Here is a 16,427-nt window from a genome sequence, read left to right on the forward strand (position 1 = left end):
GAGCAGCAGCGCTGTCACAACAAAAGGAGGGAGAGCGCTCGCAGCCCCGCTCCGGCAGGGCGAGGAGCATCTCCCTGCATACTAATGCTGCTTTAATAACGCTGCCCGAGCACCCCGAGCCTGTGCTCGCACTCTGCAGGCTCGGGAGGAGCTGGGAATGCCGGATCTGCCTGCACAGGGGGAGTTGAGATGATGGGTGAATGCACATTTCAGCCGAGTTTGCCATCACAGCAACATCCCCCAGCCCTGACTCTTCTCCCCGCGTCTCATTTGGATGTTTTCTCCTACTCTAACACCACCCTTTTTCTCCCTGCGCTTAAATTGTCTCCATTTGCATTCCAGTCCTCTGCTGGAAGCGGTAATAGCAGCGGTGCCATCCGCACAGCTAAGTAAAGCAATATATTATTTAATTAAAATGATGCTGACGCTGCAGCCGCGCTCACGCTCCGCCTCCGCTGCCGGCAAAGTCGGGTCAGCAAAAAACGTCCCCGATGCTCCGGGGACACGATCCCGCCACCTCATCTGAAACTGCAAAAGCTCCTTGAGCATCCTCCGAGGTTCCCCCTCGGAAGGAGCTCGGGACTTGCAAGCGCTGCCTCGGGCATGGCTGGAGGGAGCCCGGAGCACGCAGGGAGCGACAGAGCCTCGGCTGCGCTGCCCAAGGAGGAATTGGCTTTTATCGGTGTCGTGCCGGCAGAACAGCTGGGAAAAACACACACCCAGAGTCGCAGCCAGGCAGGTTCTAAGGAGTCACATCTAATCACGGAATCACAGGATGGTTTGGGGTTGAAAGGGATGGTAAAGATCGTCTGGTTCTAACCCTCTGCCACGGGCAGGGACACCTCCCACTAGAGAAGGTGTGAAGGGGGAGGAATAGAGTTCTAAGCTTATTTCAAGTTTCAGAGGTGAAACTCTAAAATATCTGTTGTTTTTTTTTTTTTTAAACAAGGGAGGGGGAAAAGCCACTCTTAACCTGTCCTTTTTCAGGTTGAATTTGAGGAACTTTAGACCTGCTGGATGAAACATATTGATTTTTCCATTTGTGGTTTTGATGGGAATTTAATTGCAAAGCGCTGTAAACAGCGGCTTGAAAATTGTCTGCAGTGTGTTCCACAGGAAAAATGTGGAAAAGGGGGTTAAAAAAAACCCAAACATCCAAGGATTTTTTTTCTTATCTCCCATCTCCCAGAATTTGAAATCCCAAGCACTTCACTCACTGCCTATAGAGAGACACCACATTTTGTCAGCACAGCTCATCATGAAACTTGCTGACAATTAATTTTTCATCTTTTATTTTCCTCATTTTTATGTAATTGGAAATGATCAGAAGGATTTACATCAGCAACACTTCAATAAACTGAAAAAGGAGGTAACACCCCAGCCCTCTCCTTTAGGCTTGATTTGCTTAATGTGAAACAACGGGGCAAACAAAATCCAACACTTCTGAAGTTGCTCCACAAACCCATAATGGGTTCAAATATCCTTTATTGTTTCTAGATCAAAAAAATGCCAAGGAGAAGCCTGGAGAAGGAAGGAGTGACAGGGTGGCAATGCCACATGGAGAGATCTTTTTAACAGCAAACAGGAAAGAGTGACACATCCCACAGATTTCCTCTACTTGTTTTTTAGAGAAAATTACCTGCACAAGGCTTTGGTGGTGTCACTGTAGGAACTTGCCAGCGTGTGAAATGAGCTTTTAATTTAGTTCTGGCCTGGAATGTGAGTTTTTTCCCCAAACTTCTCCCACTAGTTGCAGCCCCTGCCACAGCAAGGCTCACAATGGGAATGTGCTCTCCCAGAACTGGAGCCCAAGCTCAATTCAGGCCTGAGCTAAGGGATGACACAGCTGTCTGTTCACTTAGTGACAATTCCACATGTTTTGCTTTCTCACCTGGAAGCGTTTCATGTTTGGGATGGTAGTTAAATATTCCCTTTATCTGCAAAGCCTCAGACAAATCTGGATGTGTTTCTGTGTTACCCTGGCAATAGAATAATGGAATCATGGAATGGTTTGGGATGGAAAGCACCCTGAGCATCACCTCCTTCCACCCCCTGCCATGGTGAGGGACACCTTCCACTACCCCAGGGTGCTCCAAGCCCTGTCCAACCTGGCCTTGGACACCTCCAGGGATCCAGGAGCAGCCACAGCTTCTCTGGGAAAACATTCCAGTGCTTCCCCACCTTTGTCTGCACCAGGAGATTTCATCTTTCAGCTTCCCAAAGCCCAGGAGAAAAGGGTTGCTTTTTGTTAGATTTGAGGAGGATCTCAAGAAAATGAGGATATTTTCATCTGACAGTGATACCTTCTTTTCTCAACTTTCCAGAAAGCTCCTGGCAAACTTCTCCACGGATACAATATTAATTAAACAGATCTAGCAGTGGGATGCAGCATTTTTTCCTCTCTCTAAGCTGTGCATAAAATAATATCATGTCCCTCACAGCCTAATAGTGGCACATAGAAATGGAACAGCATTATCAGTGCAGTGTGAGGATGAGAAAGCCATCACATGGCAGGCAGTCCCAGGATGATAGTATCTGTCCCACATTGTATTATTTTGGGAATAATAAATATTATATGTAGGAAAACACGATGCCAAAAGAAGCTTGGTCATCCCACAGAGCTTGTGACAGATGGCAATTCCAGCTCTATAATCAAGGCAATAATTAACCTCCTAGGTTAAAAAAATCAAAGGGCATTTGTAATCTACTTCTCCACATCAGGGATATGCTGGAATATTCTGCAGTGTTTTAAAATACTCTGATAACCTGAATTAAATATGGTTCCTGACAGAAAAGCTCTACTCCTGCAGCAGAAACAATGCACCACCAACATCTAGGATTTACTTGATATCTTTTGGAAAAATGGAGCCTGAAATTTGAAAACAGGATCTGTTCAAAAGACCTAAATCCACTTTTGCATCCATACACAGACTATCTATCATTTTACTCCATGAATCACAGATCTTTTTACTTTATTTATTCAATGCCTGAAAAAGCTAATTTCTGTCCTTTAGCTGCTTGTGATCTGTATTCCCTCTGAATTCAGTGGTGGTAATAAATTCTGTGTCTATCATTTGCGGGTAAACTGGTTGGACTTTCTGTTTATGTTAATGTTTATAATTTCCAATAACATTTTTAAGCTGAAAATGGTAAAATTAATTTTCAAAATAAATAGGATGTGTGTGAGTTTGTATCAAATACGACCTGCTGGAGTGAATCCTTGGAGATGCTCCAAGGGCTGGAGCCCCTCTGAGCTGGAGCCAGACTGGGAGAGCTGGGAATATCCAGCCTGGAGAAGGGAAGGCTCCAGGGAGTCCTTGGAGTTCTCCCTGGTCACAGAATTTGCTGATTTTCTGTAGACCAAAATGTTTCAGTCCATCTGACTTTGCAACTTGTGGTGTTGTACAAACAGCTGGGAATAGTGGGACACACGAAACATAGGGCCCAGGAAATCGAATACTGATCTACTGGCTCCCCCAATTAATCTATAAATTCATAATGGCTGGGCACAGAATGCAGTACAATGGTTTAATGTAGTCACAGCTTTTTTTTTTTTTTTTTTTATGGGGAAAATTGAGGAGAAATAAGTTGATAAAATAGTAGCACTCTGTAGTGATGGGGCCACAAGTCTGGAAAATCTCTTCCCATGTTATCCAGCTGAGTTTCCTGCCACTGGAAGCTCACATCCCTCCTTTCATGAACTTTGCATACCCTGTGGCATAAATTGTCAGATTTCTCACCTCTTCTATTCTGTTTGGGCAGCTGTTCCTGAGCCCAGCTGCTCTAATGATTATAAAGCAACTGATTTCCAATCCTAAACATAAAGATGGGCAATTTACACCCACCTGCATTTGTGCTATCATCGTACTTCACCCTGAACAGCTTTTCCCCTTCTTCCTGAAATTTATTTTTACTATTTCTAAGGAAAAAAAACCAAAAAAAAACAAAAAACAAAAAACAAAAAACAACTCTTTGCTTGCTCAGCTTGTTTGCTAGGTAACAAATCACAGTCTCACAGTCTTTTTGTGCTCAATACTTTCATGTTCCCTGATCACCCCATTCCTCAGTTCTACAGAAAATATTTTGGCCAGCAGATCCCAGAATTACCCAGTGCCACCCAGTGCCTCACAGTGTCACCCACAAGTGTCCCCAGGTCACAGAATCACAGAATGGCTTGAGTTGGAACGGACCCTAAAAGTGCATCTGGTCCATCTCCCCTGCCATGAGCAGGGCACCTTCCACTGGACCAACCAATGGTCCTTGTCTGCTTGGATAATTGAGAATCTTCAACCACCAGAGAAATTTTCAAATTTGATCATTGAGAATCTCCAACCACCAGAGAAATTGCCAAATATTCTATCAGTTTTCTCAGCAGGCACGATGACACCCATCTGCATGAGGTGAGTATTGCAGGAGTATTCCTTGATTTCATCGCAGTTCAAGGAACCAGTGTAAATCCTTCTCATTCCCAGAAGTAATTCTGTGGAATGACTTCATTCATCCTGGGAAATGGAGCATGCTGAGTCATCCATCAGTCCCTGTGGTCCAGAAGAGCAACTGGGCTCACATCCAAGCTGCCAGACCCTGCTGCTCCCAAGGGTCTGGTCCTGCTGGAACTGTCTCTTGGGAAATATCCCCTGACACCCTCAGACCTCTCCTGGGCTTTGGAGCTCCTAAGGCTAAAACCATGTTTGGGACCACTCCAGCAGCTGAGGATTGTGCTCAGGGCAGGGCAGCACCTGGGCCAAGCACACCATGGTCAGCCTGGATTCCACCTGGACCCATAACAGAGAATAAAACAGCCCAAACTGGGGTCCAGTAAGTGTAGCTCACCCCATGACCCAGCTCTGGATGACTCTTCTGTCGCAGACATCTTTTACAGAAAATACTTCCCTTAGGATTTTTCCTCTTGAGAAGCTGAGAGGCCTCAGGAACAAAATGTAAACAATGATTATCTGCTGCTGTGGAATGCAACAGGTGGGTCTGTGATTGGTTCATGTTGGACGTTTGTAATTAATGGCCAATCACAGTCAACTGGTTTGGACTCTCTATCCGTGATGGAAGCTTTTGTTATCATTCTTTTCTATTCTATTCTTAGCCAGCCTTCTGATGAAATATTTTCTTCTATTCTTTTAGTATAATTTTAATATAATATATATCATAAAATAATAAATCAAGCCTTCTGAAACATGGAGTCAGATCCTCGTCGCTTCCCTCATCCTAAGACCCCTGTAAACGCCGTCACACTCTTCAGCAGAGAGATCTGCTGGAAAACTTCAGATTGGATTCAGTTGCTCAAATTCGGATTTACTTTGATGTCCATCCACTGTCCCAGAAGGTCAAAGGACTTCTCCAAATCCTTTCACCCTACACAGCCCCACACAAATGGCACAGATACCCTGAAGAGTCACACATTGCACCACGTGCAATTTTTCCTCTACCAATTTTTCCTCTACTATCCCCTACAGAATTCCCAAGCCATCAGATATTTGTGTTCAAGTTTTAGAAGCTGGAGTAGCTCATCCAGGGTGGATCAGCCAGGTCAGGGCACATACGGGGCTGTTGTAGAGGAAAAAGGTTTGGGAGTTCTACATCAAGGCCCACTAACCCAAGACAAAGAGGGAAGATGGCCAGAGAAAGAAGAATGAGAACAGACATGGAGATAGAAAAAAAGCCAGCAGGGAGGTGAGGACCATGATGGAGCTGCTGGAGAAACTCCAGAGGAGGCCATGGAGATGTTCCAAGGGCTGGAGCCCCTCTGCTCTGGAGCCAGGCTGGGAGAGCTGGGGGTGCTCACATAGAGAAGAGAAGGATCCAGGGAGAGCTCAGAGCCCCTTCCAGGGCCTAAAGGGGCTCCAGGAGAGCTGGAGAGGGACTGGGGACAAGGGATGGAGGGACAGGACACAGGGAATGGCTGCACACTGCCAGAGGGCAGGGATGGATGGGATTTGGGGAAGGAATTGTTCCCTGTGAGGATGATGAGGCCCTGGCACAGGGTGCCCAGAGAAGCTGTGGCTGCCCCTGGATCCCTGGAAGTGTCCAAGACCAGGTTGGATGGGGCTTGGATCAACCTGGGATAGTGGGAGCTGTCCCTGCCCATGGCAGAGGGTGGAATGGGATGGGCTTTAATGTTCCTTCCAATCTAAACCATTCCTTGATTCTAAGATAATTAGCAACAATTAAGGCTTCACTAAAAGTGAAGTCACTGGACTTTTTCCAGTCCGTGCAGGGTTACAAAACCACACTAGAAACAAAACCTGCTGACCAAGATATACTTTGTGGTTTTTTGCTCGGAGATTGAATTATTTCATTTTTGTCTTTTCTAGCATGGGCAAATTCCAAAAGGATAAGTTGAAATGGAAAAACACTCCATGGCTTTTTTTTTTTTTTTTTTTTTTTTGCAGGCTGCAGTTTTCCATTGACCCAGCAGCATTAATAAACATTGCAGAGCTTTCTGAGGGGAAGATTTCCCATCCCCTCTGTGCTCTACCTCATTACCTTTTCATTTTGTTTTGTTTGCTTCTTCCTGTCAGGATAAACACGAGGCACTGTCAGGCAAACAGAAGGTCGGGGGATGACATTTTTTAATGTTCACAGAACAACCTGACCTCCTGCTCACAGCCACTAAAAGGGAAATAAGGAAACCCCCTGTTTTAAGTCCTAAATGCTAACGAGGTTCTCTATTTGATTTGTTTCTCCTTCCCAGCAACACTAATTTCAAATTACACCACTGACTCAATTAGCAAAATGTTGAATTTGGTGAGACTTTGTATAATAAAATGTCCCAGTAACAAAAAGGAAGCCAGCAGTGGTTTGGTGTCAGTAACTAAATCCATTTTAATGGGCTATTTTAATTAAACAAATTAAATTAATGATGGCCTCTGCACCATGATGAATTGCACAATTTAATAGATCATTGCTATTTGCTAATCCCTTTTTTAATATTATCTTCTAACACAGATCCACACATAGACACACAAGTCATAAAATAAACTCAAGCAAGAAAAACAATCAATCGGTGCAAAAGGGCCAAATAATGGAAAATGTGGGATGATCTTAGTTCAAAAAAAAAAAACCCAAACATTTTTAGTTGAGGTTATGGCAGTTATTCACCATTATGGGATAATGGAAACCAGGTGGAATCTACAGTGGCGTTCAGGTTGGATATCAGGAGGAATTTCATCATGGAAAGGGTTGTTCAACACTGGAAGGGGCTGCCCAGGGAGCCATCCTGGAGGTGTCCAGGGAAGGTCTGGATGTGACACTCAGTGCTCTGGGCTGGGTGACAAACTGGGGATCAGTCACAGCCTGGACTCAATGGCCTTGAAGGTCCTTCCCACCCTCAATGATTCTGTGAGGGGGAGGACCCTGATAATTTCATCATCTTTAATGGAGATCTAACTTTATTTTTTGGCTATGTTTAGAAGGCAATGGTAGGATTTAAAGATTGGAATTGGTGACATTGGAGGTTTTTTCTGACCTAAATGATTCTGTGATTTTGAATGTGATTTACCCAACACCTCGAGGGATTCAAGTCAGAGCTGAGCCAGTCTAGAGGCTGCGAAGCCTTTCTGCTCACAGGCAAAAAGGGGGAAAAAAGGTGTTTATAAGGACTGCTAATGACAAATAGAAATGGAATGTCCTTAGAGATGGTTGGGATTTCCATGCAGCTGGAAGAGGGTCCATAAAACACATGGGAACACGAGCAAGACTGAGGATAAAATAGGAAGAAAAGCAGCACCTTAAAGCTGACAGACAACCATAAATACTAGAGATTGTGGCAAAGGCTCCTCTTGCGCCACAGCTTTCCATAAAAAATCCAGTTTGCCATAGTTTTCCATAAAAAGTCCCATTTGGGCTATTTCAGAACTGCACCAAAGCTCCACAGACACCAGGCTCCAACTGATTTTAGAGGATTTATTTATCATGTCATTGACAACTACTGAGGCTGAGGGGATCTGAGGTCTGGCTTGCTGACAAAGACTCCAAGAAAGATTACATGGGATTAAATGGGAATAAGTGACAAATGGAGTGAAGAAAAAGATGCAAGGTGCAAACACAGCTGGATAATAAAATCATACAAAGTACAGCAGGAATGCTGAAGACGTAAAATATTCTTCACAGAAGATGAAACATTTGGATTTAGAATCTTGGAATTCCAAGGATTACAGGAAATGGAATAAAAATCGCTTTTCAATGAAAATAAATAAAAGAAGCATGGAGCTGAAAAGAACCTGTTCATGTGTCACAGAGAGAGCTCTTCAGAGTTCTCTAAAGTACATCCAGCACCAAATTCCCCTCACCCAGGCAGGACCTGTCTATCTGGAGATGTGTCAGAGATCAGGATCATCCATGTGCCCACACACGGGCACAGGAGGCACAACCTTCATCCCTGACAACCTGTCCTTTCCCAGGTGTTGGGACAAGATGATCTTTAGGGTCCCTGCCAACCCAAACCACTCCATGATTTCGTGGTTTACCAAGTTTATATTAATTTGTGGATCCCAGCTCCCGCTGGCTTTGTCTCCCATGATAAAAGTACTCTAAAATAGATTTATCTCTGCACACACAGGCACAGGAGGAACAACCTTCATCCCTGACTACCTCTCCCCTCCCAGGTGTTGGAACAAGATGATCTTTAGGGTCCCTTCCAAGCCAAACCACTCCATGATTTCATGGTTTACCAAGTTTATATTAATTTGTGGATCCCAGCTCCCGCTGGATTCATCTCCAAAGAAAACGCTGCTCTAAAATAGATTTATCTTTGTAATGGTGTGGCATAATGACATTATGGAATCACAGAATCATTAAGGGTGGAAAAGCCCTTGAAGATCACCGAGTCCAACCATTCCCATCACTGCCAAGGCCACCACTGAGCCATGTCCCCAAGTGCCACATCCACGTGGCTTTTAAATCCCTCCAGGGATGGGGGCTCCTAACACTGCCTTGAACAGCTCTGCCTGGACTGGACAACACTTCCCATGAAGGAATTGTTGCTAAAATCATTATTCTGATTCCAGTCTACAAAGAATGTTTAAAAATTAAGAAATGGGCTCTGTATTTTAGTCAACTCCCTTTTAGCTGAAGTTGAGAATCCTGGCTCAGAATCCTGGTGTTTGTACCTGAGGGGACAGAGGAGTGAAGAAGCCCCAGACAATGCGGCAGGATGCTAATTCAGGCTTCCTAATGAATTCAGAGTCAGAACAAATCAAAGAAGAACTGCATTTAAAATAATTATTAAAAAAAAAAAAGCACAGCTACAGGTGTAGATTGTGAACTGGCATTATCCTCCCTTGTTTAAAAAAATGACATGGTAATTCTAATGACAAACTCTGTTATAAATAGACACTTAATTACAATATCTTAGGTCTGGCATCTGCATTTTCACCACCTTAAAGGCAGAAGACAAGGAGGGTTCACTGCAAACTGAAGACCTGAACAAGACAAAAGGAAATGTGAAGTTCAACCAAACCCAAAATCTGCTGCTCTTCACACCCTTCATTCACTGCTGGCCTGCAGGTTCTTTTCCCAGGAGAAGGAAGGAAATCACCCTGGAATGTCCTGGATGCTGCCACCCATGGGAGCCCTTCTCTCCAAACACCCCAGCCCTCTGATCAAGGGACAATGGACATCCTGCACCTGAATTTGGCCACTTTGAGCATTTTTTCCCTCCTCTCCCTCCCAGTCCATGGGTCCAGTGGCTCCAGCAGCTGCCATAGAAACCAAAGTGCTGCTCTGCAGCACAAGGAGCAGATGTCACACACGGAGCAGCAGCAATGGGAATGTGGGGAGGGGGGTGGATGCAGGAGGAGGAGGAGGAGGGAAAGCAGCATCACACATTCAGAATGAAATGTTCCCACCAGAGGGAGTGAGTCATTCCTGAAGTAAAGTGCAAAGCTGCAGGAATTTTTTTTTCCCTGCTGCTCTCAATGCACATCTGCAAACACAGAGTACAAATCTCCACCCTGTGCTGGATGCAGGGGGAATGGAGCAGCAGAGGATGAGGAGCAGGTGGGGGGGACTTAATGTTTTCTTTGCTTCATTCTTTAACAATCAGACCAGTTGTTCTCCAGAGAGAAACAGGGAGCAGAAAGAATCCTGTAATCCAAGGCTGTTATCAACCTGCTACAAGCCCATGGGGTGGGGTGGGATCCACCCAGAGATGCTGAGGGAGCTGCCAGAAGCACTCCCTGAACCACATTCCATCATTTCCCAACATCCTGGCAAGCCAGGGTGTCGCAGACATCTTTTGTGAAAAATCCTTTTCTTTAGGATTTTTCCTTCTGAGAAGCTGAGAGGCCTCAGAAACAAAATGTAAACAATGATTATCTGCTGCTGTGGAATGCATCAGGTGGATTTTTGATTGGCCCATCTTGAATGTTTACAATTAGTGGCCAACCACAGACCAGTTACCTTGGACTCTCTGTGCGAGCCACAGATCTTTGTTATTCATTCCATTCTATGCTTAGCCAGCCTTCTGAGAGAAAAACCTTTCCTTCTATTCTTTAGTATAGTCTTAATGTAATATATATATCATAAAATAATAAATCAAGCCTTCTGAACATGGAGTCAACATTCTCGTTTCTCCCCTCATCCAAGAACCCCTGTGACCACTGTCACACCAGGGAGATTCCAATCCACTGGAAGGCAGCAAATGTGACTCCCATCACACCAGTGGACACAGAGCCATCGTTTGTGGACGGTGAATCCGTCACACAGGACAACAGGAAATGGCTTCAAGATGCACCAGGGGGGTTTAGATTGGATATTAGGAAAAATTTATTTCTCAAAAAGGTTGCCCACCCCTGGCAGAGCTGTCCAGGGCAGTGCTGGAGTCCCCATTCCTGGAGGGATTTAAAATCCACGTGGTTGTGGCACTTGGGGACATGGGTCAGTGGTGGCCTTGGCAGTGCTGGGATGGTTGGACTTGATGATCTGTGAGGGTTTTCCAACCTAAAAAATCCCATGATTTCATGATTCTAATCAATCCTGCTTTTGCCTCTTGCACAGGTGCTTGACTCCCTCGTGCTTTGCTCTCTGATGAACACTGTGATTTCCTCATGACGGAAATTAATACCTGACCTATCCCAAGTATCTCAGACAGAATTATGCTGTCATTCCCAAAATGCCCTTTAGAGCTTTTTCCCCTCCTCTCTTTCCAGGACAGTGCAGAAATACAACTTTGTATGAAGCCAACATATATTAAACGGGGATTTTAAACCAAAAAGTCACTCACTTTAGAAGAGCAGCAAGCCATAATACATTACGATATACTATACATTGGTAAATTGTTTGCTAATTCAAAATAAAAAAGAATAATAACCAGTTTGGAGTCGTGTTTGATTTCCTTTCACCTTGCTGTTCACAATTCATCTCTTTCCCTCAAAGGATGGAGGGACAGGACATAGGGAAGGGATTTCCAGTGTCAGAGCGCAGGGATGGATGGATATTGGGAAGGAATTTTTGGCTGTGAGGGTGGTGAGGCCCTGGCACAGGGTGCCCAGAGAAGCTGTGGCTGCCCCTGGATCCCTGGAAGCATCCAAGGCCAGGTTGGATGGGGCTTGGAGCAACCTGGGATAGTGGAAGGTGTCCCTGCTCATGATCCTTAAAGTCCCTTCCAACCCAAACCATTCTAGGATTCTATGATAAATCACAAATAAATGGGATGGAACAATTGCCAAGCCCTCCTTCAGCTGGAGTGTGGGATGAATTCACAATGCAACACAGCTACAACAGCAAAAAATTATAAAAACCTGATATCTGCCTCTCCAGATTGTAAATATTTCACTGACAGCCCAACATCTACAAGTGTCCTCCCCAAAACTCACTTGGGGAATGTTCATTTGGGAAATGCCCATCTCCAGCTTCCCACAGCAAAACACACAAAGCACAGAATCCTCTTTTGGTCATCATTTATAAACCCCAGCAGGATAATTCTGCTGTATCTCATCCGTGAAATGATGCTCCAGGAATCACAAAAATACGACAAATAACTGAAATTACAGAAAACCTGATGGTTTGTGTGGCACAAAGAGAAGGAGAAAGCTCCTCATTCCCTGCCCTTGCAGAGGAGCTCGAGCCCACTAGAGGGCAATGAAAGAAATCAGGATTTCTCCAGCCCTGGAAAAGCCCCCTAATTTCGCGCTGAAGGTTTTTCCTGTGATAATAGATCACGGGATAATGGGGAAATATATTTCCTAGGATTGTTGGCACATAAAATAGCAGCCACATACATATAACGGCAAAAAGAGCTGGATGAAAAATCACCACCCAGGATATAATTAGCTGATTGAGATAAAAATAAAAAATATTACAGAAAATAAAATGATGATGATGTTAAAAGTGCACATTTGTGTATGTATGTGTGTAGCAATGCTACAATGCCTCGCTGCAATTTTCCAGCTCCTCTTTTTTTTTTCCCATAATTTTATTTTGGGTGTTTTAATCTCCACAAAACTTCATTGGTTTGGGCTGAAAGTTGTCATTGCTGGAGAAAACTGATTTTTCTAAATTTCTAGGACAGCCATTTGTAGTAAATACAGCAGTGCTTATTAAATAATAACTAAATATATAAATTTAATTATTGTGCTTTCCATATTAAAAATATCTCGATTATCTAGAAATATCTGGAAAATATCTTTAAGGAGTGCAAAAACCATTACGTTTGGGTGTCCTTCAGCATGAAGCACTGGCCAATAAAGCCAAATTTGTCTAATTTTTTAGCTTTTTAAGGAAAATGTGGGTTTCACATAGTTAATAGATTATTAATATTGAAAATTTTAGAAGAGGGAATGAGCATCAGTTCCCTGAGCACTTCAAAAGGGAAAATAAGACAATACAAACAACACTGGGCCAATTTTTATGTGGGTTAAAACAAAAAAAACAAAACAAAACCAAATGAAACAAACAAAAAAAATCCAGCCACCAAAAAAAGAAATATCATTCAAATGATAGGGAATGTAATTAGCGCCAATGAATGTTTTTATAGAAAACAGGTCAAATATAAACACAACATCTGTCTTTGATGCTATTACAAGTTCAGCTGACGCAGGAAAATTTGCAGATCCAATGCACTGAACACTTTGTGTTTGATTAAGTATCATAAAATTATTTTAATTTAAAAAAGAAGTGCAAAAAAAAAAGTGCAAAAGTTAGGGGATGAAAACTGGATTAAGATGGACTTTCACCAGGATTGTTGTGAATTGCAGTGATCAAGGCCTAGAAATAATTTTAAAATTAGTGCTGGTACAACTGGGAGATCATGTGAAGGTCAGAGTTACTGTCCTGGACCACTGAGATCATTGGAATGGAGGTAAATCTCAAACTGCCTCCATGGCTTCCCTGAAAAAATCCAAAATTCCACCTTCACCCATTGTCTGGATACAGCTCTTCCTCCTGCCCTTCTCCACCACCTCACAAAGGGTCTTGATGTGTAAAAGAGTTTTCTTCTTCTGTGAACACCTTAAATACAACTCCTTCAAAACTTGAAAGAGACCTGGTTTAACCGAGCCAACTAAAAATAACCAAAGCTCAGGAGAAAGGAGAAGCCACGATGGAAGTACATTAACCCCAAAAATCCATAGGAGGCTGCTTGCTCAGGGAAAGGTCAGGATTAAAAACTGGATTTAATACTGGGGCTTGAAGCAGGGATTCACTGAAAGTGATTTCTCACTCTTTGATGACTCTTCCTGCACAAAATTCCATGGCCCTGCCCTAGAAGGTAGCTTGGGATGCTCTGGGCAGCAGGAAGAGAAAACATATTTTGTCCACTTTATGTTGGGTAGTCGGATTCATTTTCAGGTTCAGTGAGCAAATGACACCTAGTAAGTGTCAGCTGGAAAAAATACAAGTTTATCTTGTCTGCAAGGACTAAAAAAAGGGAAGGATTTTCAGAAAAACAGGCTTGAGGGAAAAAAGTGGAAAATCAGAGGACTGGGGAAAATGTGGGAGAAAAGGATGAGGGACAACATCCAATGACAGAAGATTCTGCCCTGTGAGGGTGGTGAGGCCCTGGCACAGGGTGCCCAGAGAAGCTGTGGCTGCCCCTGGATCCCTGGAATTGTCCAAGACCAGGCTGGATGGGGCTTGGAGCAACCTGGAATGGTGGGAGCTGTCCCTGCCCATGGCAGGGGTGGGAATGGGATGGGCTTTAAGGTCCATTCCAAGCCAAACCATTCTGGGATTCTGTGTTTCCATGATAAAACAAAAGGGAAGACCAGTCTACAGGGGATCTGTGAAAGTTAATAAAGGAGGAAAAAAATTAGATCAAACCAGACACGACAATGTTGCTGGCTCAAGCATCCTCTGATTTCTCCTTCCAGGAAGCATTGACTTATTTTCCCCAAAGCTGAAAGTTCTCTTTGATGCACACTTCATAAAGAAAATAAAACACACAATCCTGTGACAGCTCTTTAGGCAACAAAAATACTGAGAGGCACAAAACTCCAGGGCCAGATTTTTATCTCAATTGCATTACTGGGAATCCAAAGTAATTCCATGGATTCCAATGGGTGTTGCTCTGGATTTGCAGCTTATGGATGATCTGCACTGGGTCCTCTGAGGGAATCTTGAGACATCAGCTGGAAAACAACTTCAGCAGACATGAATTGTCAACAGAATTGGCTATCAACCATCTGGTTATCAAATCATGGGCACCTGAGTGTTTAAGTAGACCCTCCTCTGTCCATGTTCAGAGGCCTGAGCAGGATAACTTATAAATGTTGAGTATGTGCCATTTCCACATGAGAGCTTTGTGGAACTCAGAACTTCCCTGAAGTGTCATCATGCTCAGATACATTTTTTCCTTTCAGAGTGTTTCAGAGTTGGGTAAACAGTGGGGAAAGTGTTCCATGAGCATTCATTTGAATCCTGGTTCAGGCACACTTCTGTCCCTGAGAAAATGAGGTTTGAGGAGTGTTCTTGGATGCCACAGCTCAGCACCAGGGGTAAACAAACTGTTAGGAGAGCAGAAATAATGCTCCCATGCTCATTAGAAATGTCAATTTAAAAAAGGCTTTTTCCTGAATTTTTTAATGTGTATGGAAACCTCAAACCAGGCCAATCTCTCTGCCCCTCTCAGTCCATGCAGAGATCCCCACTTCAAATCTTATCCTTCACCTGGACATGGATGATCCAAAGGGAAGAGCAGAATTAAGACACAACATTTTCATACATGATGAGACTGAACAGATCTGCAGATGATTCCTCAGGTTTATTTCCTGGAAATTTTTTCCTTAGGTCAGTTTTAAGGGCTGTGTTTAACCCAGAGAGACCAAGAACAGCACCAGCTAATGACCATCATGTTCCTTTTACTTTGACTTTTTTCCATTTTATCCTGTCCTCGTCCTAACTAATCTCTCAGTTAAACTAAACTCCTTGAGAGCTTCCTGAAGAGAAAGAAATTCCATCCTATTCCCTGTAAATCCCGTGTTCACTTAAACCACCATTACTGAGGTCATCATCACATTTATGCACCTGACATTTAATGTGCTTGTGACACCTTCAGAATGCTGTAACAGATGCATAATCAAGACCTAGAAATTAGAAAGTCTGGACTAGAAGCTCTTCAGAAGCACCCCAGATACCACTGAATTATGTTAGAGAACATTTCCAGGCTGATGGGAACGGATTTAACCTCTGTGTTGGTATCAGTGCACATTCCAATACTTTTCCAACTGGAGGCCAGGTCACACAGGGTAGGACCCCTCAAACAACAGCTCAGCCCTTTAAAATCTTCATTTTCTGAAGCAACAAGAGGATCTGCCCTGGAGATTGAGAATTTATATGCCTAAGGACATGAAAATGGGATGTCTACACAAATCCAGTGTGTTTTTACATTAATGGCAGGCTGAACAGGGCAAGCCACACAAAGCAGGAAATGTTTTATTTACAACCCACTCCTGAAGTCAAATCCATTTGATATTTACATTAGTTTATTACAGGGCAATTTCTAGCATTAGTTTAAATGTCCAATATAAACTTCACATTCCCAGTGCAATAAAGCAAATGGCTCCTTCAGTGACCCCCATGACCTCCCAGATGAAAAAATGATTGCAAAATGCAAAGTCTGGTTTCATCCTGCTCTTCCTGGTTCTAAATCCAAATACAGCATCAGCTGCATTTGCAACAGTCAAAGGGCCAAATGAAATGCCTGGCCTTTATCAAGTGAAGACAATAAATGCAGAATTGAAAGCTATATATATAAAAAAAATCTTGCTTTTCTCAGCATTAATAAAAACAAGCACCATGTGCTGCATTCCTGGGGAACAGGAAGAGTAGCAGGATGCACTCAGCATGGGATGGTGGCAATTTTCTGCCTCAGGGAATGCCCCTGGATCCCTGGAAGTGTCCAAGGCTAGGCTGGACAGGCCTGGAGCAACCTGGGATTGTGGGAGGTGTCCCTGCCCATGGCAGGGGGTGGAATGAAA

The 16,427-nt window shown here is 43.6% G+C and overlaps 1 protein-coding gene across 2 annotated transcripts in view; it reads right to left on the bottom strand.

Annotated features, from left to right (window-relative positions):
* Positions 1-16,427, bottom strand: part of MSRA (methionine sulfoxide reductase A) — a 243,445-nt gene that overhangs the window by 60,532 nt on the left and 166,486 nt on the right. The gene's annotated exons all lie outside the window — the stretch shown is intronic.

The sequence above is a fragment of the Melospiza melodia genome, chromosome 3 (genome assembly GCF_035770615.1).
Source record: "Melospiza melodia melodia isolate bMelMel2 chromosome 3, bMelMel2.pri, whole genome shotgun sequence".
Taxonomy (NCBI): Eukaryota; Metazoa; Chordata; class Aves; order Passeriformes; family Passerellidae; genus Melospiza; species Melospiza melodia.